The following is a 24,289-nucleotide window of genomic DNA, read 5'->3' on the forward strand; positions in this document are numbered from 1 at the left end:
CGGCAAACCCATCCTTCCATCATTCATTAACATATGATTTTGACCCCTCTCAGAATAAAAAGATAAGTTAAAGCGGAGAGCTTGCACTGATTGTAGTTCTTTCATGATTGATTCTGATATAATTTTCTTTCGATTTAATATGAATTACCACTCAGTCCATCCTATATAGATCAATGAACTCAACCTGTTCGATATCACTCGAGGCAATTGCCTGCAAATTGGGTATCTCACCCAAAAAACACAAGATATCGGAATGGTTCAAAACAAGATGTTTATTATCTGGCAAAACACTCTCCAATAATACCTTAAAGGCGTGTTCACTTGCATGCTCTTTAAAGTTCGGGCGAGCACCCGCATTCCCCATGTTCAAATTTACACCCAGGCTGACCGCAAATCGAAAATCAGAAGCAACATCATGATATTCCATGCCCTTTGTGCCTTTTAAGACGATATATACTTGATTGGATGGCTTCACTTGACATCCCTCTCCTATTTGTCAGGCACTATTGTCAATTTGCCTGGCACTATTATTAGCACCACTTTCCAAGTGTGTACTAAAACCAACCTGAGGGAGACGAGATGCCACCTCTTCAGGCATAAACAGACCCTCATAGAGTTTACGACTGTGAGTCCCAGTTGAAACTGCAGTTGCCATTACTTTCTGTGCCATGGCTTCAGTCCTATGCACTTCTTCTGGTTTCTCAGTCGATTTCAAAACACAGACATGAGAACTCACACTATGAGCTGCTAAATCGGTCTGCACAGCATAAGACACATATAAGTTATCTAGGCCCGTCGATAGGGCCTCATTGACAATTACACACTCAGCCCCCCTACCCAAGGCTCATCAACTCTAATGTCATCTTCAACAACTATCAGGCCTTAACCACAAATCTCTCTAGGTCCGTTTTTTCGCAGATGGTTACCTCAGTAAAGAACAAACACACTCCCTAGAGGCTTGCTTGTTATAATTCTGGGATGGATTATTGTTGTATTTTTTAACCCGTTTGCCTAACATTTTCTTTTGATTTATCACAATAATCTGGTTTGGACCCCCTTTAGAGTTTTTGTATATTACAAATTCTTCACCAACTACATAACTAGACTGAATAGAGTCTTCTAAAGTTGGCACACTACATGAGAGGCAGATTCTTTGTATTAACAATTTCCTCCCCCCTAGTTAGTCCTAGTTCTCGTGTCACCATTAAAAGTCTTTGAGTATGTGCCAACTCTAGACACAGAGAGTTATCCATTAAGGGAATACACCTAACTAGAGTCTTAACAGTGTGGTTTTGAATTGGAGCCATCTGGTTTCCACTAATCGGCCCCAATTGTATATCAGGTGGTAAACAAAAACCTTTGGCCATATCTGCCAGGACAGCTTCCCCTAACCCTAAAGGTGCTTCCCGCGGCAATTGATTGAATAAAAATTCATTTACAGTGCTATGTGCTTTGATGTTCTCAAATTTAAATAAAATATAATCCAACATTGCAGAATGCACTTTTGTCTCTACCTTAATCCCTTCATACAGGCAGACCAGGACACATAAATCCTATTTAATTTCAATTAAAATGTCATCGTTGCCCTGCAGCAATCTGTGGTCCATATGCCGCTGAATGTCTCCTTCAGGGTACTGGTGCCGGAGTTGAAGCATTAGATGAGATTGATGAATTTGACAACTGCAAGACCATCGTGGATAAATCAGGCGAAGTATCTAAGAAACACGAGTTGCTGCTTTGTTCTCCCAACAAATTAGGGTATCGAGGGTCCGATTGATCGATCAATGCAGCATCAGGGACAGTTAAGAGTATTCCATCAGGAATAGAGGGACACTGACAGCCTCCAGAGGAAGGTCCTGATAGCAGTTTAATGTTTGTCACTTCCTTCGTTGTTGTGGGCATAACAGAGGGGAAACAATGCAATAATTTCTCCCGGCTGCAATGGTTTCGCAAGCTTCAGTTGAGTGAGTGTATCAGCCGCAAGAATCATGGCGGAGCAATCCTCAAAGAGTTCCACCCCACTAATGTCACCTACAAATATGAGGTGCCTTCTGTGGGATATTTTGACCCATTCCGATATGCCCCACTGCATCACTTTACAAATGGGGAAGAAACAGCCAAAAATGGACGTGCAAACCCCTGTACATGCAAAAATCTGCAAAACTGTGCGGGGTCACAATCACAAAAGGCTGCACACCCCGGCCACACACAGTCAAAGTGGGGATGAAAACAGCATTCTTACTGCAGGAGCATGCCAGTGGGTACTGCTACCTTTAACATGAAGCAAGGCCGCAGAACTGGGCTAATAAACGAAAATGCCTTTTAAAATGCAGCTTTGCAACCTTCAAAGTGCTGTTTTGGCGCTAGATCCATTCATTTTCCAGTGAACCATTGAAATTAAAAGGATTACAGATCATCCAGGTGGCTCAGAGGAGCTGGGCCTCATTGACTGACAGCAGCTAAGAAATGTATCTCATGAAAAACCAGCCCAGCAACATCTGTTTTCAGTTCTGCTGAAAAAAGGTGGCTAAAAATGGCAACATGTAACAATTTCAACTGTGCAGAGAGAACTCCAAGCAAAGGCTGGATACATACATCCAGACTGCAGACAAGTCCCAGCACTTAAGGCAAGAACTGGTGCTGAATAAAATGTATGTGCTGCAGAGGAAAAGCTGATGGAAAGGACTCAGTTGTATGTGCTTTTTCAGGAAGGAAGTGCAAAATCGCCAGTTTAAAAGCATGTTTTTGTGAAAGGCCTAATTCTTTAAATGTCAAAATCCACCTTTAAGCTGTGTTCACTTATATGTTTTAATGAAAGATGTAGGTAACGTAAAGTTAAAACCCAGTCTTTAATTCTGAGCTGACAGCCTCAGCCTGGGAATGGTTGACACCTCACTACTGGCAGGAAAGGACTAATTGCTGCTGGGAGGTTTTTGCATACTCATGATAAAGAACCCATCCGACTTTTGTCTGGGACTCAGCTAAAGACAATTGCAAGCTTGAACACTCATCCCTACAGGGGAGGGGCAGGAAACTTCCCTCTCTAGGGGGAGGACCCCCTCCCTGATCAAAGGAATTTGACAGCTGTTGCCAGTTGAAAGAAAAGTTAAAAAAACAGCTAAGTATTTTTGGTGGTTAAATGCCTATTTGTAATTAAGCTTTAAAAATCTGTAACTTTGCCACATGAAGGAAGACAAATCTAATAGTTGGTAGTTGTAAATCTAATTTTATGCTCTTTCTTTGAAGACGTGATTGAACCCTGTACTACATAAGGAACAAAAGTTATACCGAAACATTAATTGCACCAATACTATTGATGCTGCATATCTAATATTGTATACCAGTGTTCTAGGGGTGATGAACAGATATGTACTGAATTAGGAATTGTTAGGCCAAATCTTTATGATTAAAATTAACAAAATTCCACAGAAAGACAAAGCTTGCTCTCACTGACGTGGGAATGGATGAAAAGGTAACCCACAAAAAATGTAATGTATGTGAACGATTTTATTAGAGGGCATAATTATAGAAATGTGTATTTGTGGGAAAGTTAAATTGTGGGAGTTCCCAAGTCAGATCATAAAATATGACAGCTCTTTCTGGCTTCCAACCAGAAAAAGGCCAGTGCCTTTGACCAATCACAGCCGTTTGGGTGTGAATTGTAATTCTGCCCCTACCATAAACTTAGTTATGTCACTTGGCATGATAAAAAAGGGAACCTCTCAACACTCAGACACACACAGAGTCCTGACTACATCCTGATTTCCGTGTGATGCCCTGTTCCAGAATTCTTCATATTGTCCTGATCCAGACTACTTTGCAAAACCAAAGTCATCAGCATTTGCTGAACTCTTTTCAGCTAGGCCCAAATCTTGAACCATCCCAAACTTCAGGGAAATAATTCTGATCCAGTCTTGATTGCTACCATTAAGGCTTGCCTGCCGAAACTCGCCATTCCACTGATCTACAGTGTCCAGCAACCAGAAGGGCCAATCCAATTTAGGCCAATTGACCAGAACCGCCCAGCTGATTCAATTCCACCAGAAGTGCCCTGCTGCCTTTAGAACTGATCTGCGATGACCAGAACCGGACAGTCCAATCTTAATTTACAGTGGACTGTAAGTATAAATAGGAATCCTAGCAACCCATAGGATATTTGCCTTGTCCTATCCCAATATATAACCCATCCTCTCTTTAACTTAAGAACTTGGAATAGTGTCCTACCAGTCTTGAAACCTTGCTTTGATTTCTTGTGCTAGTGATAATTTCTTTAAAATCCTTTTGTCTCGTGAAAACCCTTAAAATCATCCCACGGGTAATCAGATTGAGTCCTCAAAGGCAGACATAGAGGTGCTGGAGTTGTTTTCCGCGGACCACTCTGGAACTTACTGTGTTTCAAACTGGTAACCAGCATGAATACCCTAGTTTAGAGCATAATTGTCATTGTAAAAACTGATTTCTATTTTCATTTTCGTGCCATTATTTTCAAAAACATCTCTCCTTCAAACTTGCATAACTTCTTCAATTGTATAGCTAGAGACTTAATTGCAACTCTGAGTTAAACCTAAGACCTGTAACTACATCCACAACCAAAAACCGCATGATGAAACATTATATTTGACCTGTTTTTATTAAAAATCGAATAGTGAAATTCAGACGGGAATTCGCAATTCTGCAAAGTTTTACATGTGTATCTTCCCATTCAAAGTATTTCCAAACTCCCATTCTGATTTAAAGTGTGTTATGTTGCTCATTTTGTATCTTATGTTTGTTAGAACATGTTCAATGTTGCTCGCCTAAGAATTTATATCAATTTAAGGATTTTTGCACACTTTTCATTGTTTCACAAAGCCATTTTCAACTGTCATTTTAAAAGTGTAAACATTTCCAAAATGTTTTTCTCTCTTGTTTGGGGATGGAAGATTATATTCAAACACTGTACTCTGTTCTACATTCCTGAATACCTGCTGCTTACTTACATCTGTGTAGAATTGCTCATTTGTGAATTAAGAACGTTGCAGGGGGAAATCTTAACCTAAGCGCTATCTTCTCACAAGCCAAAACTGTTCTGTTTTTTGTTTTATCTTCTGCATTGCTATAAATGAATTCACTTCCCTTACTACTTTCTAAATTGTTTTGTCACCACGTTGGTGATTGCTGCCCCATACATTAATTTGTGTTTGATTTGAATTTTAAATAATAAATAAATATTTACCTTTAACAACCAGCCTGATTCCTGGTCCACTGTGACCTCTGGGGTATTTTGAGAAGGGTGTGATGTGAGCGGTATATCACTCAGAATATTGAATCTATAGACTGTAGGATGTTTTAATCCACTTCTGCTCTGCTATGATGCAGTACTGTGTTATGTGGTGCCAGAAACATCAAAATGGATGCAAAACCCTTGTGCGCGCCAAAACCCCTAAAAATCGTGCTTTGCAAAGCACAAAAAGAGGGCTGCCCAATCTGCCACGCATGTTGTCAGTGGTGGAACAGAGATCTCACTCCTAGAATCGGTCACTGGGCTCCACAACCTGTGAAAATGGAGTACAGAAGGAAAAGGCAGTGTTTTGCTAATGAAACCCCAAAATCTTGCTTTAAATCCCCTTTTCTATGTTGCTGAAACTGCAGAATGCCGGTACAAAACACCCTCAAACATATAAAAATTCTTACTGGGTGCTACAATTCACTTAGTTTAAGAAATCATGGTGAACTGGCAAGGTCCTGAAAAGCTGAAAGCATAAAGAAAATTCCACAGCAAAAGTGGCCTGTCTGTGGATCTGTCAAAAATCTGGGTACAGTACCTTGGGCCGCCTGAATGACAGCTGTCAGGAGCCTGCTTGATTAAACTTTAAGCATGTATAAACTGAAATTATATGTCTGCAATCTAAGGGGCCTGTTACTGAGAGTAACCTATCTGTAATTGTTTTGATCCCATGGTTTAAAATCTTGAATCAGAATTCTAGCTGATATTTTGAAATAACAAGTTTGTTTTAAGCTAAGGCAAAATGCAACAGAATTAACAATTAAATCAAGCCTGGCTAAAAGCTACCATACAGGAATATTAGGTTTATCCACAGAAGGATGGCCTTTCCCCCCACCAGGAAATCACACCAAAGTCATAATTATAGGGTTTGGAAAGAACCTGGTCTACAGAGGCAAAAGGGAACAATGAACAGCTGCTGCTAAGAAAATGTGAGGTGCGAGGACAGTCGTAAATGGCCTCTGCCAAGAGCAAACAGGGAGGAGACTGCTTCTGGACTGTAAGGAGAGAAAAAGAGGCAGAGACAAACAACCATCTGTGGCTGAACCTTCACAAAGAACATTTTTTTAAGAGACTCATGTTAAGACGGATTTCTGAACTCTGTCCTGGTGGCGCAGAAGTTCAGAAGGCCAACCTAATTACTTGGAACAGGGTAACCTCTGGACAAGCCAGACCAATCAGGGTAGCGATCGCGGCGGTCAAGACTAGGTCTCAAGAGGGGTGAGGGTGACTGAAAGCCCGCAATGAGCACACAAAGCAAGGACACTTACAAACTTACTCCAAACAGGTGTTATATTAAAAATATATACACATTTATTCCAAGGCCTTTAAAACAATGACCGTAGCGAGAAATCACAATACAACTCTAGTAAACCAACACATACCATACCAATACAATATATATAGAAATACAAACAAGTCTCAAGCGTTAGATGCACGAAATGTGTAGTCCACATAAAAGGGAAGGAAAACAGGCAGTGCGAAATAATGCTTAGACCCATTCCGCCTTCAGAGGCACCTAACTAAAAGGAAGTCTGAGCCCTACGAAGAGTGGAGCCTTGTGCTCAAAAATACCTACACACGCTGGTGCCAACGGGCAAAAGGGGAGTCTCTTCGAGGGAAATCAGGCAGTTCAGTTTAGTGCACAAATGAAGAAGAACAGTTTTCCGCGACTCAAGCGCAGCCTTCACTGTGGGCAGAAGCAGAGCGCGAGTACGGAAAGGCGTGCTGTTTTGACACAGCGGGGAAAAGCTATCGGCTCCTGCAGGAGGGCGACCAGTTCCTAGCTATGCTACTCACCGGTCCCCGATGCAAGCAGACCCAGGCTTCTCCGCGTCAGTTTCAGTCGCTGGCAGGTTCAGAAGAGCGGGGGACGTCTCGTCGTCGTGTTGAGTCTGCAGCAGCAGAGTTGAGTAAAAGACGTCCCAAACGAAGGAACCCGCACAGTTTGTTACCACAGCAGGGCAACGGAGCGGCTGTGTGTATCTGAGCCAAATGTACACTACTCACTTCAGACCTGGGAACGCCAAGCGTACGAATCGTGTGAGAGTGACAAGGACTCGAAATACTACACAACCTGGCGGCGGTTTCAGAGCAAGACTCCTGTGTAGGCTGGTCAGTCTGCTGGATGGCCCAGAGACGCTTCCGAAGGCTTACTAGCAGGAGATGGTGATGATGCCGAGAATAGCTGTCCCCGCTATTCCAACGGTCGAAGTACCAGTACAGGCCTTCTGGTTCGATCAAAGGTGAAAAGGGATTCACAAGGCGACAGCAGTGCAGAGGAGCAGTCCTTCAGCGGGTCGCCAGCGATTCCTCGGTTCAGCCTCTTGGTTGCAGGATACTTGGCTCCTGTATTCCTTCGTTCGTGAGAACTCAGGAGATCGACATGGTAGTGGTGTTTCCAGCCCCCTCTTATCCACGGTTCCCTTCGCGCCAAAACGGAGGGGACCCAATGGGAGATCCGCTCATCAACACTCACACCATACGTGGACCTATCACGGACCACAGTGGTCCCAGGCATTCACACCACCATAGACTCTCTGGCACCCAGGATGTGTATTGGGACCAGACATCCCAGCCAACATCCTGGAGGCACACACCAGGCATGTAGAAGCCTGCGAAAGCATCCGTGTTTCGCGGGAAAGTACATGCCCAAATAAGGAAGGCCCCGGGTCGGCTCGACCTGGGGAAGGTGAAGGGAGCAAGACGGTCAGCGGACAGGACAAAGGAGCCTCGTGGTCTGGCCATTTTGGAAGCCAGGCCACCATTTTGGGCTAAGCGCGAGAACCGTGCTTAAAACGCCAAAAGGAGCTCAAAACACAAGAAACGATCTCTGCCACCATTCCCGTCCGTGAATCACTTGCACCGATCAGTTACAATCCAAAAAGAGTATCTAGGGCCTGTAGAAGGCTAGAGACCCAAGAGAGCAGTAACTTAGCTTACAGTGCCCTCTTGTGTCATGTTGCACGAAAGCTGCAACATGATAAAAGAAACTATGGAAAACAGCGTTTCCTGGTACTGACTGTCTTAAGGGCATGTCAGTTTCCCCGTAAGAAAGGAGCGAAAGCCCAGAGGAGTGCGGCAGAAGGCTGCACTTCTCTGGCAAAGTCGAAAACAAGGTGAAAAACAACAGCAAAAAGTTTAGGGGTTGCCACATGGAAGGAAAATTACCTACAATTACGAAATCTTTCCTAACAACTCATAATTTGCCAGTGGAAATTGTGAAAAATACAAAATCAACAGATTTGTGAATCTAAATTTTGGCTGCACGTTTCAAGAGGTGGCAAAATGGTGTGACATGTTCTGGAAAGAAATGGCAGAAAATGTGATTTTACACAAAATGTATTTCTGCTAGAAGTATGAAACTTTACACAATTATACATTGGACATTGTGTTCCGAATGAAAAGGGCAAAATTCTGTGAAAAGCCGAGACAAGATCCCAAAGCTACGGGGTTTTGAGGGATAGCTGCTATATAAAATATGTAATCTGTATATGTGATTGTTATAGAGGTTGCACATGTCTAAATATGTATGGTGCCAAAAGTAGATTTTGTGTTCTAGGGGCTAGGGGTGGATTCTCTGCTTCATAAAATCATACCATAAAGATGACACACTGTTTCTCTCCTCCTATCAAGGCAGAGAGGAGACTCTGACCCAATCACCTGTCAAAGTGGCGAGCTTAGGATAAACCAGCCCACACACCCCTTTATCATAGCATAAATAGAGACAGCTCACCAATCAAAAAGACAGACAGTCACTCACTATCCCAATGCTGGCGGAGCACCGTGCTGCTGAACTCTACATCTTCCTTGCTCCAGACCCCAGAAACTTGGCAACGCAGAAACCCATTGCATAGCTGAACCATTTTCAGCTAGGCCTCAAATTCCAGAACCAGAACCCCACAAACCTAAGGGGAAGCATCAAAATAGAGCCGGGCTGCGCTGTACTGCTTGCCAGCCGAAATGATTATCATCAGAACCAAGAAGGGCAGATCCAATCCAGTTCTGTGCCATTCTGTGACCAGAGTGCATTGCAGATCCAGTCCAGTCCTGTGCCGTGCTGTGACCAGAGTGCCTTGCTGATTGCAGATCCAATTCCATGACCAGAATCTTGACGGACCAGAATTCTGATGGTTCCGTTTAAAAACATATCTAGTGAGTATCTATAGATAGAACTGTGTCACTAGCATATGTACTGTCCATAGTCAATCCCTATCTTAAACCCATCCTATCTTGTGTTCAGAACCTTTGTTGTTAGGAGTATTTTTGAATTGTCTAAACTCTCTATCCATACCATCCTATCTTCCTCCTGTAATAGTATTGCTAAAACTATCTTTGCGCTGATCTTTTCCCATCTGAAGAAGGTGAGTCCTTAGCAGGCAGTCATTCTGATCAAGCGGCTGTGTTCCTGTGGGGCATTGTTTTTTTTCATAGTCACCCTCTAGTGTAAGAAATCTTTTTGTTATTTTAAAAGTGCATTCCTGTTTCCCATTCTTGTGCCTATCTCGAAAAAATGACCTCCATTAAAACGTGTGCTTGTAGCTAACATCCACAGCTTTAAATCGCATCTAAAACCGCATTCCAAATCCATACGGTTCTCCCGTTATTGCGATTATCGCGCAGTGAAAAGTTTGCCACAAATTTTCATTTTGGGAAATTCTGACATGTGTAAAACAGCTTTTGATTGCTTCCAACTTTAATTTTAAGATTTCAAATTGTTTCTTGGTATTAAATCATTGCTTGTGTTTGTGTGCAACTATCCAAAGCGGCTCCCATAAGAATTTATAGTAATGTCAGCAATTTTGACCATATTTAGTGTTTTTGCCCAGTCCATTTTAAGATAACTTTAAAAGACATTCTGACAGCTTGAGAGTCAATTTCGTTTTTCTCTTGTTTGCTGGGGGGGAAGTGGGATTGATATTCTGTTTGAATTCTGCCATTCCTGAATACCTGCTCTCTCCTCCTATCTCTTTACATTGCCTATTGGGGTTTGAAGGGTGTGCAGGGGAACCTTAAACCACAGTGCTATCTGATCTAAACACACACACAAAAGTATTATTTCTGTGCTGAATTGTTTTGCTCACTATTACTCCTTGTGTATTAAAGATATTATTCAGTGTTACATCACCCCATTGGTGATTATTGTGTACTCATTAAAACATAGTGTGATTAAATTGTAAACACATAAATAAATATTTTAACTTTGCAAACCAGCCTGATTCCTGGTTTAATATGACCGGAGGGGTTCCAGGAGAGGGGCTTGATATGAGTGGTATATCGTTCAGAATAAAGAACTTTTAGTCAAAAATAAATAAGGATTTCAGTTGTGCATTACACGATAGGCGTTGACTTGGGTGTGTGCCGGATTGAAATCACTTACAGCTTTGGGGCTCATCCGGGATCCTGAATTAGACATACCACTTGTGACAGTCTAAAACAGCGTGCTAACTGACAGGGTACATACACCTTGTTGGGCTACCATACTGTGCTACACTGTAAAAACACCCTTCAATAGAAATATTCAAAGGAGTTGGGCCTGTTTTGCAAAGGTAAAAGTAACCCTGAGATAAGTCAGAAGGAAATTAATATTTCCGGAATGGCGACCCCAGTGGAAATGAATAATGAAAAGGAACACCTACTGCACAAATTCTTTGTCAGGGGTGAATGGGTAGAGCAGGATGAGACTATCTGGCTACAGAAAATCAAACAACAAATCACTGCCAAAGAATTAGGTACATGGCAGGACCAGGGTCCATTACACCAGGCACTTAGTGAATTGTATATGGCCCCAAAAGTAAAAGAAGAGCAATGTAAAATTGCCAAAATAGCGGCTTACCTATACCTCCACATTGGAGTAATACAGGAAAAATATGCCGAAAACCTAGATCTGGTAAAGAGGCAAGTACAATCCCTATAGAAAACCCAAGCTGATTTGGACTCTGCAGAGCAAAGGCTACACACGAGTCAAGAATCAGAGAGAGAAACCAGACAGTACCTGACAAAAGACCTGGATCTCCTGCAGCAATAGAAGGTAGAGCAGGATACCAAATTACTGACACTGCAAAAAGAGTGTCAAGAAAGTTGGATTCACTACAAAAGAGCCAACAAAAGCTGGAACAGCGAGTAAATTATAATAGAGCTTGCGCAGGGCAGATAGTTGCCCTAGCAAATCAGATTGATGCAATGAAAGAGGAAAATAGTAAATTAATACTGAAGGATCGCCCATGGTTGAACAAAAACCTGACCCAATTGAGTTCCACTTCCAGAATAATCAAATCCCAGACGTGACAGTAATTGCAATGGGACAACTAACTGGTGATGGGGAGTCCTTTCTATTTCTGAAAATCAACCTTCCTTCCAGTCTAAGGTGGCATTCCACACTGGAAGGAAATACTCTGAAATTCTATACAAATTCACAATCAGAAAATCCCATTCCTATAGTCCAAAAAGATGAGAAATCAGTTCAAAGCTTGGCTGATATTCAGAAAATTGGAGAGCAGTTGTTCATCCCTATTCAGTTAAATGAGGGGAAGGACTCTGTTCTCGCCCGAGTATGTGTGAACAACGGTAAGAGCTTCAATAGCGAGTCCATGTTCCACAAACTCCCAAAAGATCCAGCCATTCCAACATTTAAACTGGTAGACAAATGCAAAATTGACCTGGAAACACCCAATTCCAAAAATCTGCTGCCTAGCTGGTGTATGCCCAAAATTTCCATAGGCAACAAGAGCATAGTCCATAATTGTTGGGTCGTGCGAGATGTCCCTGCTGCATTTTATTTTGGTGTGCCGCCAATGACCTCTGCCTTAATGCCTGTAAGACTGAGATTCTACTCATCGGCACACCCACCCCTTCCTTCCCTGCAACTCTCTGGCCGGCCTCTCTTGGCCCTCTTCCTGCTCCTACCTGCAAGGCTAAAAACCTTGGGGTCATCTTCGACTCCACACTCTCTTTCTCTCCTCACATATCTGACGTCTCTAAGAAGTCACACTACCAGCTTCACCTCCTCAGAGGTATCCTTCCTTTCCTGTCCCTCCCCCAGAAGCTCACTGTCTCTAGAGCCCTGGTTCTCACGAAGCTGGACTACTGTAACAGCCTCTATCTAAATCTGCCTGCCTCTACTCTCCGCCCTTTGCAACTCATCCAGAACAGGAACGCCTCAAGCCTAGGGACCGTATCTCTCCAACACTTAAATCACTACACTGGCTCCCAGTGGCTGCGAGGATTAAGTTCAAAACCCTCTGCATTGTCCACAAGGCCTTCTGGGGCCTTGGCCCAAAATACCTTCAACTCTCTCTTCCTAAATATCTTGCTTCTCGAGCTCTTCGCTCATCCACCCCCAACTCCCTCAGGGTCAGCCGCTTCTTCAAGCAACGGGTTGGGGGTAGATCTCTCTCCGCAGCAGGGGCCTCCCTCTGGAACAGCCTTCCTGCCCCCCTAAGACTTGAAGAGAACCATCTCCGGTTCCGGAAGCACCTCAAAACCTTCCTCTTTGCCTCCACTTTCTCTCCCTCTCTCCCCTGCTAAAATCACTGAACCTGCACTGAATCTGTAGCTGGGCCACTCACCAATCTCGGTCCTTGGCCCAGCCACTCTTCCTGCACTGCCTCCCTGCACTACGGGACTGTCTCTGTATCCTACAGCCCCTCCACCCGGCACTTACCTTGCACTTGCCACCAGCTGGCCCTATTATTTATCTTATATTCTTAGCCCTGTACTGCACTTTTCCCTTCCCCTCTACCCTTGCACTTGCACGATCTAAATGACACCTGGCCTAGTAGGATCCTTGTCTGTCTCTCCTTGTCCCCCCCTTGCCTCATCGCGCCTTGAAACACTTGTGTATAGGCGTGTTACAAATGCCTTATCATATCATATCTTATATCATATCAGTGACATTCTCAATCGCTTTGCCATTAGTTTGGACCTAATAAACTTCAAAGCTAGGTCCCGATTAGTGGGTAATCCCATGGACTTTGATGACCCAGAGAAAGCATTTCGGTCAGCTCAACTGCTGCCATATGCAGTTGAAATTCAGATTGGAGAGGAAGGCACCATTCCAGAACAGACCCGACAATTCTCACTTGAAGTAAAAATTAAAAGAGGACAGAAACTGAAAAATCCTGACGCCTATGTCCATCTTAATGCTCATTTCCAACAGCAAGGGTTGGGGGTAAACCCAACACCACTAGTCAACATAGAACACAACACCATTCCAATAGAGTTGGATAACAGCGACCTAAAGAGTATCACTCTGGGCGCAGGCACCATTATTGGAATCGCGGTTGATGACCGACATTGTTCCATAGATTTAGGTAACGAACTGTTAGAACTAATCCCCAAGGACTATTTTGACAGTGATAGCAACGATGACACAACACCAGTCAGGATCTTCACCCGGCATGGGGGGAATATCCTGGTGTACTCTTCCTGCCCTTATGGTAAGGAATTTGTAAACTGTGACTTCAGGGGGGGTGAGGTGATCTTTCAAGTCCACAAGGACTGCCTCCCCCACCTGAAGCCATCAGTCCAAATCAGCACTCTGACCAGGGACTTCTCCACCCAGCTGGAGGAGGCCGATTAGATAGCCAAACTGGAAGTCTTTCCAGGCTGAAGCGAGAGTCAACCTAGCTGATGCATGTGAGACTCTGGAGCAAAAGCAAAAATTTAAACAAGTTTTCTTAGATTTTCAAGATCTCTTTGCGGTGGACTCATATGGCTGTGGTCGCACCGACATCCACACAACAACAATTCCCACGGACCCTTGCATGACACCAGTGTTTGTGAAGCAATATCGCTTGCCTCTCGCATCAATGGAGTCCCTTACTGAAATAAGTAAGAACCTGGAGTCCTATGGGATAATTCGTCCAGTCCACAGCACCTTCAATAATCCAGTGCTGGGGATTTTGAAACCTAACGGCCATTGGAGACTCTGTGCTGATCTAAGGGAGCTCAACAAATGGGCCCATACTTCCTGATGGCCTCTTCCCTACATTGACCAAGGGCTGGCCCATATCCAGGGGTCAAGGATATTCACTGCCATTGACCTGACCAATGGGTACTGGACTGTACCTGTCAGTAGGGAGGACCAATACAAGCTGGCCTTTACCTTCGGGGGGCAGCAGTACTCATGGACCCGGACTCCCTTTGGATACATCAACTCCAGCAATGAATTTAACATCTTTCTACATAAGGCCATGCCCGCCTTGGGTTAAAGGGGTATCCTGCCCTATGTAGACAATGTTCTAGTCAAAAGCTCAACTGTGGAGGAACACATAGCGGAGATTCGTTATGTCCTGACAAAGTTGAGGGCTGCCGGAGCAAAACTCTCCTTTCAAAAGGCACAGTGGTGCAGAACCTGTGTCCATTTCTTGGGGCATGAGATAACTCCTCAGGGTTTCTGTCCCCAGGAAAAGAAAGTAGAAGCCCTCCAGAAAATAAAAGACCCCACAACTCTGCGGGAACTAAGGAGTCTCCTTGGACTAACTAAATACAGCAGAAAGTTCATTGAGGATTACGCAGAGATCACAAGACCCCTAACCCATATTTTGAAGGGGAGGTTCAAGTGGGAGTGGGGTCCAGAACAAGCCGAGGCAGTAAGACAACTCAAAAGAAGCCTTTCACAAGCGCCTTGCCTAGCTTACCCTGTCAAAAACAAGGAGTTCTTCTTGGAGACAGGGTTCTCAAATACATGCTTGACTGCAGTATTATATCAAAAGCATGACAAGGTCAATAAAGTTATCCCCTATGCAAGTAAGACTTTATCCTCGGTGGAGGAAAAATTCAACGATTGTGAGAAGGCACTCCTGGCAACGGTGTGGGCATTGAAGAATTACAGCCCGTTTATCCAGGGGGAACACCTCATAGTGGAGACTCCACACCAACCTTTGCAATATCTTCAAAGTGACAGAATAAGGGCCGGAAATGTGAGTAATTCCCAAATTACTTCCTGGATTCTGTCAATGCAAGGCTTTCCTGTGGAGGTCAGATATGGCCAAAACAAGAAGAGTCCCCTCGCTCAAGGTCTGGCTGACTTGCATGATTGTGCCAGAGAAAACTGTCTCGAGGACGAAAGTCTTAACATCAAGGACAACATGGAGGCATACCTTAATTCCCCACGCAAAGTCTATGAAGAAGACCAGTGTGAGGGAATGCCCACTTTCTATGTGGATAGGTGCTCCTACCACGTTGACAACAACAGAGAAAAGTAACTTGTGGCAGGCGTAGGGAATGCATGGGTGAATGATGCCCCAGAACACTCCGCTGGGTACAAAATCGGTCCCCGAAGAAGTCAAGTGGCAGAGCTGATGACTGTGCATCAAGCCATCCTCACTGCTGTCCAACACCAACTCCACGAACTGGTCATAATCACTGATTCATATTATGTACGGAACGGGTTTGTGGAGCACCTGGTAAACTGGAAAACCAGAGGCATGCTATGTGCTAATAATAAACCATTGAAACATTGGAAATTAATACAAAATATTGATGATATGGTCACCTCGAATGGGATGACCATCTACTGGAAAAAGATCAGGGTTCATTCTAAGGCAGAGGGACCAGACAAAACTGGAAATGACCTAGCTGATCAGCTGGCCAAGACCAGAGCCATTCAAAGGGATCTACTTGAGATTGAGTCCCTGCTGGGGGAAATCCAGGTCACTGCTATCACTAGGTCCCAGACAAATGCTCACAATGAACTCTCAACTGCACAATGGAATAAGGAGACCCCAGATGCTGATTTGATTACGGCTCAAAAAGGGGATCCAATCATTGGTAAGTTTTATCAACACATTGAGGACCCTGAGAACTTTCCCCTGATGGATACCGATTACATAGGGAAAGAGGACCTCAGAGTGTTGATGAAATGTCCAAAAATGTTCTGAATCCAAGAAGGTTTGTTGGTGAGGAGATCCATAGCTGGCCATGACCAGTGGGTGGTCCCTACCTCATTCCGAAGCCTGATGCTAAGTCACGCCCATGATGCGGCTACAGCTGGTCATCGGCGGTTTCATACGACACTAGAAATCTTGCAAGAGGTTGCATACTGGCCGCACATGCAGCAGGACCTCGACCAATACTTTAAAGGGTGTCTTGTGTGTGCACAATTTCAGCCAACATCACTCACACCGTGTTCCCCTCCAAAAGAGGGTGATGACACTGCCTTGGTCAGATTTGCAAGTCGATTTCATCGAGCCCATGATTCACTCCTCTAGGGGGAACAAGTACATGTTCACCATAACATGCTTGTTAACTAAATGGGTGGAATGTCTCTGGGCCCCAAATTGCAAGGCAGAAGCAGCAGCTGCCTTGATGATCAACCACATCTTCTCGCATTTTGAACTACCCCAAAGGATTGAGTCAGACCGCAGTAGCCACTTCACTTGCGAGGTGATGACAAAGATGTGGGAGATACTTGGGGTCAAAAGCAAACTACACATTGCCTACCGGCCCTCCTCTAATGGTGGAGTTGAGAGATACAAGACTATTGTGAGCATATTAAAACATTTTGTGGCAGATTCTGGGCCAGGTTGGGACATTCGATTACCTCTTGTCCTGATGGCTGTCAGATCTATCCCTTCTTCTGCAACAAAAATGTCTCTGTTTGAGCTGATGACTGGACAAAGGATGGTGCTACCCCAGAATCTGCTCAACAGAATACAAGAGCAGACCGTGATAAATGCCTCCACAACTCATGAGTATGTTGAGAATCTGAGAAAACACCTTCAACATGCTTTTGCCTATGCTCAGCGGAATCTAGAAAGATCTGCAGACAGTATGAAGACCCACTATGACCTTAAGACAACTAAAAACGAATACCAAGTAGGAGACCGGTCTACTTGTACAATTTCCAAAGAGACCAAGCCAAACAGCGCAAATTCCTCCCTACTTGGCGGGTCCTTTTGAAATTGTAGACAGAATCTCACCAGTCGCATACAAAATTCACATCCCCAAGGGCAGTTGGGCAGAGGGGGAAGATAACTGGGTCCATATAAACCAGCTGAAGAATTGCCATCCCAGGCATACTGTGCGGCAGATAGAGGAGCCAACCGGAATCCCAGAAGGGGACATTCCGGATACCTAGAAGAATCCCACTGTTAAAACCATTAGTAAATACAAGCAGGGAATATTGTAAATTCTATTTCAATGTATGCATCTGCCCCACTACATGAGTAGTGGTGGGAAAATGTCCATAACCATGCTCTGTTCTGTCTCATAGCATTGGAACCAAGAATTTCTAATTACCAAGGAGGACCACTCAGGGACTGGGAGGAAAGACCCAAGGAGCCCGGAGTATTGCACCATATTCCCATCCAGAACCGGTGAGGAGAGCACTTCGTTCCAGCATTGATGGGAGAAGCAGGAGACTTTCTCCACCTGGACCAAAGAAAGAAATAACATCCCAATCTCCGGACTTCCCCTTGACAGGCGGTCAAACTCAAGTCGTGAGGGGGGGCTCTGTGGGATGTTTTAACCCACTTCTGCTCTGCTATGATGCAGCAATGTGTTATATGGTGCTAGAAACATCAAAATGACTGCAAAACCCTTGTGCGCGCCAAAACCCCTGAAAATCGTGCTTTGCAAAGCACAAAAAGAGGGTTGCCGAAACTGCCACGCATGTTGTCAGTGGTGGAACAGAGATCTCACTCCTGGAATATGAGACTGAGCTCCACAACCTGTGAAAATGGAGTATAGAAGGAAAAGGCAGTGTTTTGCTAATGAAACCCCAAAATCTTGCTTTAAATCCCTTTTTCTGTGTTGCTGAAACTGCAGAATGCCGGTACAAAACACCCTCAAACATCCAAAATTCTTACTGGGTGCTACAATTCACTTAGTTTAAGAAATCATGGTGAACTGGCAAGGTCCTGAAAAGCTGGAGCATAAAGAAAATTCCACAGCAAAAGTGGCATGTCTGTGGATCTGTCAAAAATCTGGGTGCAGTACCCTGGGCCGCCTGAATGACAGCTGTCAGGAGCCTGTCTGATTAAACTTTAAACATGTATAAAATTAAATAAAATGTTTGCAATCTAAGAGGCCTGTTACTGACAGTAACCTATCTGTAAGTGTTTTGATCTCATGGTTTAAAATCTTGAATCAGAATTCTAGCTGCTATTTTGAAATCACAAGTTTGTTTTAATATAAGGGAAAATGCAACAGAATTAACAATTAAATCAAGTCTGGCTAAAAGCTACTAAATTGGAATATCAGGTTTCTCCACAGAAGGATGGTCTTTCCCCCCACCAGGAAATCACACCAAAGGTATAATTATAGGGTTTGGAAAGAACCTGGTCTACAGAGGCAAAAGGGAACAAAGAACAGCTGCTGCTAAGGAAATGTGAGGTGTGAGGACAGTCATAAATGGTCGCTGCCAAGAGCAAACAGGGAGGAGACTGCTTCTGGACTGCAGGGAGAGAAAAATAGGCGGAGACAAACAACCATCTGTGGCTGAACCTTCACAAAGAACATTTTTTTAAAAGACTCATAATTTGCCAGTGGAAATTTTGAAAAATACAAAAGCAACAGATTTGTGAATCAAAATTTTGGCTGCACGTTTCAAGAGGCGGCAAAATCATGTGACATGTTCTGGAAAGAAATGGCAGAAAATGTGGTTTTACACAAAATGTATTTCTGCTAGAAGAATGAAACTTTACACACGTATGCCCATGTTAAACACGCACACTTGCAGAAAGTTGCTTATAAATTGGAAATTGTGTTCCGGATGAAAAGGGCAAAATTCTGTGAAAAGCTGAGACAAGATCGCACAGCTACTGGGTTTTGAGGGCTAGCTGCTATATAAACTATGTAATCTGTATATGTGATTGTTATAGAGGTTGCACATGTGTAAATATGTATGGTGCCAAAAGTAGATTTTGTGTTCTAGGGTCTAGGGGTGGATTCTCTGCCTCATAAAATCATACCATAAAGATGACACACTGTTTCTCTCCTCCTATCAATGCAGAGAGGAGACTCTGACCCAATCACCTGTCAAAAGGGCGAGCTTAGTATAAACTAGCTTACACACCCCTTTATCATAGCATAAATAGAGACAGCTCACCATTCAAAAAGACAGACAGATTCACTCACTATCCCAATGCTGGCGGAGCAACCTGCTGCTGAACTCTACATCTTCCTTGCTCCAGACTTCAGAAACTTGGCAAAGCAGAAACCCATTGCATAGCTGAACCATTTTCAGATAAGCCTCAAATTCCAGAACCAGAACCCCAAAAATCTAAGGGGACGCATCAAAATACAGCCGGGCTGCGCTTTACTGTTTGCCTGCTGAAATAATTATCATCAGAACCAAGAAAGGCAGATCCAATCCAGTTCTGTGCCATGCTCTGACCAGAGTGCATTGCAGATACAGTCCAGTCCTGTGCCGTGCTGTGACCAGAGCGCCTTGCTGATTGCAGATCCAATTCCCTGACCAGAATCTTGATGGACCAGAATATTGACGGTTCAGTTTAAAAACATATCTAGTGAGTATCTATAGATAGAATTGTTTCACTAGCATATGTACTGTCCATAGTCAATCCCTATCTTAAACCCATCCTATCTTGTGTTCAGACCCTGTGTTGTTAGGAGTATTTTTGAATTGTCTGAACTCTCTATCCATATCATCCTATCTTCCTCCTGTAATAGTGTTGCTAAAACTATCTTTGAGCTGATCTTTTCCCATCTGAAGAAGGCGAGTCCTTAGCAGGCAGTCATTCTGATCAAGTGGCTGTGTTCCTAAGGGGGATTTGTTTTGTTCATAGTCATCCTCTAGTGTAAGGAATCCTTTTTGTCATTTTAAAAGTGGATTCCTGTTTCTCATTCTGGTGCCTATCTCGAAAAAATGACCTCCACTAAACGGTGTGCTTGTAGCTAACATCCACAGCTTTAAATTGCATCTAAAACTGCATTCCAAATCCATATGGTTCTCCCGTTATCGCGATTATCGCACATTGAAAAGATTGCTGCAAATTTTCATTTTGGGAAATTCTGACACGTGTAAAACAGCTTTTGATTGCTTCCAACTTGAATTTTAAGATTTCAAAGTGTTTCTTGGTATTAAATCATTGCTTATGTTTGTGTGCAACTATCCAAAGCGGCTCCCATAAAAATGTATGGTAATTTCAGCAATTTTGACCATATTTAGTGTTTTTGCCCAGTCCATTCTAAGATAACTTTAAAAGCCATTCTGACAGCTTGACAGTCAATTCTGTTTTTCTCTTGTGTTTGCTGGGGGAAAGTGGGATTGATATACTGTTTGAATTCTGCCATTCTTGAATACCTGCTCTCTCCTCCTATCTCTTTGCATTGCCTATTGGGGGTTGAGGAGTTTGCAGGGGGAACCTTAAACCACAGTGCTATCTGATCTAAATACACACACAAAAGTATTATTTCTGTGCTGAATTGTTTTGCTCACTATTACTCCTTGTGTATTAAAGAGATTAGTCAGTGTTACATCACCCCATTGGTGATTAATGTGCACTCATTAAAACATAGTGTGATTAAATTGTAAACACATAAATAAATATTTTAACTTTGTAAACCAGCCTGATTCCTGGTTCAGTGTTACCGGAGGGGTTCCAGGAGAGGGGGAGATAATGGTGGTATATCGTTCAGAATAAAGAACTTTTAGACAAAAATAAATAAGGATTTCAGTTGTGCATTACATGCTAGGCGTTGACTTGGTTGTGTGCCGGATTGAAATCACTTACAAGACACAATAAATAAATATTTCATTTGCGCACTACATGCTAGGCGAGACCCGGGTGTATTGCCGGATTGAAATCCTTAGCACTTCCCCCGGTGACAGGGGCAAAGGAAAATTCACTGCCAATGACATTTCATGATCCGAGACCGCGTCGTGATTAGAAACTGAGGCATTCTGATACTGCTCCCTAAACTGTACATGTGCTGCCATCAGCGGTAAATAAATAGGGAGCATGCTATCAATCTGCAATGTTTACCTTCAATTTCAATGTTGTTTCGGGAGCTCACTCACCAGTACGGTACCCACCAATCTGCCGGAAGCAGTGCGAGACTTTAGCTGGGTGAGCGCTTTAAACCTGGTCCCCCTGAGCTGCAGAGCTGCTCACACCACTTGATTTCCACAAGCCAGCCTGCTCAAAATCTGCCTCTCCAACACTCTGCCGTCCTTCCTCCACCTGGTCTCTTGGTTTTTTTCCATCTCCACCTGCGATCGCACTCGTACAACCCTCTTACCTTCTCCTCGCTCATTTTCTTTGCTCTAGCAGACTAAGGTCCGGAAACCCCTGGCAGGGACACAGTAGACCAATCAACGTAAAAGCTCCTAAACTACTAAAGAGGTGATTTGATGCTGTATAATTACAAGTTTTGAGACACGCTTTTACCATGCCCCCACTAGATGCAAGCTCAGAAAACTTTCCAAAAGAAATCAGAGTTAAATGTTTGTTTGTTTGTTTTGGAATATCTTGTGCAAATTTTTCAACAGCGCCAAAGTTCTAAGCAATTAAAAAAAACATGGTCTTCCTATGGTGAGTCCAAGCGGAGCATAACTGTAGAGTTGCTAACACTGACTCTGTAATCTAGCTTTAAAGACCGGCATCCAATGCCATAAAGGCGCTATGGGTCCATAAGATCTTCCAGTACAGTCTGAGCTATGGGTCTATAAAGATATTAGAACCCATCTTTGTTTTTAAAATGAACTCAGCTCTGCATGGGCCCATGGGCAGCATATGAATCGGTCTGGGAAATTTGTGGGGAATTAGCTGTGTGTGCACTGTGCATTGCTGCCGCTAATTTGTGGGACCATCTACAGGCAATACTGGCTCACATAGCCTGAAGATTGTCGAATCAGTGCACACAATGGACCTGCCAAGGGTCATGATTAAGTATTAGCACCCGGCGGGGGAAGCCAGCCAATCAGGTGGCTAGGAATGCAGGCTTGAACCGCTGATGCAAGCCCACGTTCCAGTCAGCCTGACGGGCGCTCCCCTGCCAACATCTACCCCTCCCCGTCCTCCCTCTTCTTTTTTTGTTTTTTACACCCTTCCCAGCCCCCCATTCACCTTATTTCGGCTGCAGCAGCACTCGCTGCCGCAGCTGCTCTTTCCTGGCTCCAGCTGGGTGCCAAGGAAAGGGAAGAGGGCAGAGGTATTATTATGGCCTTAAGCACCCGTTCAAAGGGCTGGAATGGGGGTTAACGGCTCGGAAACCTCGTTATCCTCCCTCACTTCGCTCTGGCAAATAATTTGGGCTACCGGGCCGTTAACCCCCTTTCCAGCCCTTGGAACAGGGGCTTAATGCCATAATAATACCTCTTCCTGCAGGCTTCACTACCCGGTAATGGCCTTGGTCCCAAAATTTGCTTGGGCCTTAATGGCAGTCCTGCCAGTGTTACTAAGCTCACAAAAATTATTTTATTATTTTGCTATTAGCAGCGTGCGGAGAAATGCCCAGAATGCTAATCGTTTTTTCTGTTTAACTTGTAAAATGGAGCGGTAGTCATTTCACATGTTAAAAAAAAGTGGGACAACAAAATAAAAATAGTCCACTGTGGGAAAAAAAGGGAACCAACTACTAGTTGTCCCTTTTCCATTTCTCGAGCATCGACATTTTACGGGCAGTGGAGAAGCGGTTGCAGAGCAGCAAATGACGAAAGGTAAATGTAGTGATGGGAGGGATGAACAATGGTAGGCAGGGTGAAATTGGAGTTATGTTCAGCGGGTGGGAGGTACGGGAAAAGTGGGGAGATTTGGAGCATGGTACTAAGGAGGGACGGGAAATGCCAGTGGTTGTGTGTCGAGCACTCAGCTCGCTTCGAAAGCGGGCTGAGATCATGAGATTCTGCCTGCTTCAGAAGGAAGCTGATTGGCTCACCCACATTTATAATTAAGCAATAACATCCCTTCCCGCAGGCTTCATCAGCCAATAATGGTCGAAGGCCCAAGTTATAGACCCAACCCTAGCAAGGGACTTAACACCGAAACCTGACACCGTTACCAGCAGTGGAAGACCTCAGGGAGGGATATTACTGCTATTAGCACCCTGGGACCACCCACCAGCATGCTAATAGCTTCTTTTTCTAGCTTTTGAAACGGTGCAGTAGTCATGTTACAAATAAAAAAAAAGGGGGGACTACAAAAGAAAATGGCCACTGAGGGGAAACTAGGAGAATGGAACTGTCAATTTGGATGGAGGAAAAGATGCAATGTTCTGGGGCAATAATTATGTATGGTATGCTCTATATTGCTGGTGCCTCTGTCTTGGCAACAGGCACGATAACCAACGAGCATGGGGTCCTCTTCATCAAGCGGTTGCTGCAAAGAGAGGGAACGAAACAGGACGTGGTGATGGGTGTGTAAACCATCTTTAATATTAAGCTCGGTTAGACATGTGATTGTCTTTCTTGGAAGGCAGAAGACCTTCACTCGTAACGACTGTGACGAGGAAGAAGGTTAGACTCCATTAAGCCGAAATAGGTCCTGTGATCCCTGGTGTTTGAAGGTGGCTGGTACAACTAACCGCATTGACCATTCCACAATATTTTTTCACTGTATTTTTTTCAGGAGGGCAAGTCACCCATGCTCCCTTTCCGCACACTCCACCAACCTAAAATGTAAGTTAAAATATACCCTAATCCTGCACTCCCCTTCAAAATGACATGAAAAAATGCGGTAAAACAGCCGTTCAGCAAATGCATTGAAACGGTTGTGGAGCGTTAGGCAGGTACCGTTTGGAAGCGCCAACGTGGTCATGGAAGAGCAAAATGGCGTTTCCGTTAGAATTATTGACTTAGATTTGACTGGTTCACATATATGAGCCGATACTCCTACACGATGACAGAGATATCTCTGAAACACATCACCTTGCCTAGAATTCCTCGATTTTGGAGAGGCCTGCTCCGGTCAAACTCTGAGAAGAAGACCCCTTTCCCGGAGCCCCAGTTCTCAGACACATGTCAGAGTTCTCGTGTTTATTTGCACTGCGCCAGCATTCGGGACGCTCCCTGGGAAGACGTTAGTCTGGGAGTGTGAGATGGCGTGGGCCCTCCCTGGA

The sequence above is a fragment of the Ambystoma mexicanum genome, chromosome 2q (genome assembly GCF_040938575.1).
Source record: "Ambystoma mexicanum isolate Mex_15411 chromosome 2q, UKY_AmexF1_1, whole genome shotgun sequence".
NCBI lineage: Eukaryota > Metazoa > Chordata > Amphibia > Caudata > Ambystomatidae > Ambystoma > Ambystoma mexicanum.